Consider the following 3,411-nt stretch of genomic DNA (forward strand, 5'->3'; position numbering starts at 1 on the left):
TACTCAGCAGATCAAAGGAACTTCCCCCATGACCAATGGGAAGAGTTGACCTGTGACCCGCTAATCAGCCACTCAGCACTCCTGCTCCTGTCGGATCTGTGCCACCAGATGAGAAGACAGCGTTTGTCCCGACGGAGGTCAGCAGCAAGCGAGAGGGCGGCACACGGCGTTAAATCTCGATAAGGCTGGAGCCATGCTGACTTGGTGAACACACGGCACGGGCGTACAGAGCGCGTTATGGCCAGCTTTCACGGCCTTTCTCCTTCAGAGAGAAAACGGATCGACGGTATTCAAACTAAAACGCCTTATATCCCTCTCAGCTGGGCGGACACAAACCACCAGGCCCGACAAAACCAGGTCCTTCTCAGAATCTCAGAGCATAAAAGCCGCATGTGAAGTAGTGAATGTCCAAATCAGGGGCAAAAGAAAGAGAACACAAAACAAACCTGGCGAGCGTACAGGAAGCGGTGTTCGTCACAGGCGCCCGCAAACCGCACACATGCACGAACAAAGGGTGTTTCCTGTGCGTGTGGCCATGACACACGGGGGGGGGGAGGGGGGGGGGGGCGGGACACCGAACATATTGTTTTGGACCCTAACGGGCCGCCTGACTGAATGGTCCTCTTGCTGCTAATTAAGTGCTAATGGCAGTTCCCCCTGCAGAGAATACTAATTAATGGTCCATTCTTCTGCGCGCTGAGTCTGTACTCCACACAGCCTAATGAGGGGAGGCAGGTACGTCTTCTCCCAGGCTGGCCTAATAAGCACCAGGCAGTGGGGTCTGCATGAGGGGGCCATACCAGGGGCCTGTTTCCTGTTTCCCTAATCTTAAACCACCCCCCCCCCTCAGAACACTCACAATGACCCATAGAGGTAATTATAGGATTATTTGCCCCATAAACTGAGAAAGTAGGCCGGTTTAAGGTGTCCAAGCGGTTACCATTAATGTTACAGTCTCTGTATTGGTGTAAATATAACATTAATGTAAAACAAATGCTGAATGAAATAGAAAATTGCATACAAATCTTTACTCCAAACAAAGGTATTTGGGGGGAAAGTGTGTTTTCCGTCACACTACAAAGTGAAATTTACATAACTTAGTATGTAACTATTTGCATGCTACTTGCACACCACAACGCACAAATATAAAAAGTAAATGGGAAAAACTGTTCTTCCTTCTTGAAAAAACTCTCGACAAACCGAGTACCATTTAATGCCGGGTGCATTTTCCTGTGTGTTTCCCCTACAGAATTACTAGCGAGAAACTGCTGATGTCTCTGAGAAAACAACTTCTGTTTTATATAGCCTAGTTTCCAGCTCGAGAATATGCACTTCTGAAAAATAAATAAATACATTACCTGTTTGGAGGCAGAAAGCCTGGGAATCAGATTCAAAGTGCTGAAGAATGAGGAGCACGTGCGAGTGTGTGCGCGGGGGGCTTGCGTGCGTGCGCGTAAACACCGATTCAGGATGGCATTGGAATTACCTGAGTGAGATAATGGCGGTGCATTAGATTAACTTTCATTCCTTAAATGCAACACATTTAGGCAATCTTGTCCCCCAAAAACATGTCAATGTCTGAAAGGCCTCCCTCTCGCTATCAGGAGCCACTGGTCCCCCCACACTGATGCAGCTGGCAAGGCGCTGCCGTCGACTGTCAAAACGCAGCGCCAGATCTAGTTATAAAATAATTGAATTTTCATATCAGAGGGGACCAGAGTCCCGGCAGACAATAGGACTGCTGAGTCCTCTCTGATATTGGCTCAGGCCCTTTGCCACGCGCATGAAATCAGTATGTTAATGTACCGGGGTTTTCTTTTTTTAAGGGCACTTGTGCTCTCGCAATGTACTACCGATGCGCTTTCAAAAAATTGCAACTATTGATAAGTAGGCAGCCAGCAACCCCCCTCGACCCCTCCTCCCACCCAACATGCCCAGCCCACCCCCACCCCCCCCCCACCACCTCCCCCCGACACCACCGAGGCTCTAGACGTTCTCGCGCCCCCCCCCCCCCCCCCCCCCCCCTCCCATCCTCCGCCATTATTAAAATTGTAATTTATTTTTCTAAATCAGAATGACAGCTTGCTTTCTTTTCTCTGCAGCAGGCAGTGAATCACCCGGCTTTAATTACTTTCGTAACTTCGCTGACCCTGTGAGCGCGCTGCTCTGCCAGAGAAAATGGGACCTCCAACAAAGGCCCTCCACAGCCACCGCCGCCTCTGTTCATTCAGAATGCGAAAAAATTTATCAAACTAGGGATTTTATAAGATTTTGTTAACATTTCACCTCCTATCTTTTTCACACTCCACAAAACTCCCCCCACTCCCGCGCTCGCAGCGCGCGCTGCACTCCCCAATCTTCTGGAACCACCTCCTGAAGAAATTGGGTGCACGGGATAACTAAACAACCTTATTCCAACTGCGTGTGTGTGCGTGCGTGTGTGTGTGTGTGTGTGAGACGTGTGTGTGTGTGTGTGTGTGTGTGTGTGACGTTTGTGTGTGTGTGTGTGTGTGTGTGTGTGTGACATGTGTGTGTGTGTGTGTGTGTGTGTGTGTGTGACGTGTGTGTGTGTGTGTGTGTGTGTGTGTGTGTGTGTGTGACGTGTGTGTGTGTGTGTGTGTGTGTGTGTGTGTGTGTATGACGTGTGTGTGTGTGTTGACTCAACAAGGTCTCTCTGGGTCACGACAGCCAGAGGTCATTGCATTATCAGTAACGCCCTCATATCCAGGCCGTGGCCTCCCCAGCAGGCGGACAGACAGAGCAGGGTCCTGGGCCCACAAAGCCCAGATCAACATGGGATGAGCGCTGTGTTTGATCACTTCACAGACCTTCTGGCCCCGCAGACTTCAGGGTCAAGCTTCATACAGCAAAAGACTGTCAGAGCCTATCACACCAGCTATCGACTGCCATGTCTGACCACAGGTCACAGCTTCTTTTACTATTCAAAAATCACGCAATGCTGTCTGACCATTAGAACATGAATGGTGGCACTGATCTGCGAGACATCCATCTGCGACTTTTTAAGTTGAACAGAATAGCTTTAAGCGATTGGCCCCCTCTCTTCTTTATTGCGTTCAGCAGAGTTCAGCCGTGTTTCTTGTTCGCCAACAGATCCCCGCTTGGCTCGCATTATTCCCCGTGCCTGTCTTATTAACGTAGCTAATATGGTGTAATCCCTGCTATCGCTCTCACCTTCCCGCTGGCGCGTCCCTGTTTTGGGCCGCGCCGCTGCCGCTGTGTGAACCAGGGGGGGGGGGGGGGGGGGGGGCAGCGCAGGGCTGCTCTTTCGCTGACTGCCTGATAATTGAATGAGCGATTATCCCTCCCATTAATAGACAATGATACAGAAAGCACAGCCATATGTACGGAATATTAATGAGTGGCTGCAGCGGCCTAGATAAGAGGAGCGCC

This window comes from Poromitra crassiceps (assembly GCF_964638095.1).
Source record: "Poromitra crassiceps genome assembly, chromosome: 15".
Taxonomy (NCBI): Eukaryota; Metazoa; Chordata; class Actinopteri; order Beryciformes; family Melamphaidae; genus Poromitra; species Poromitra crassiceps.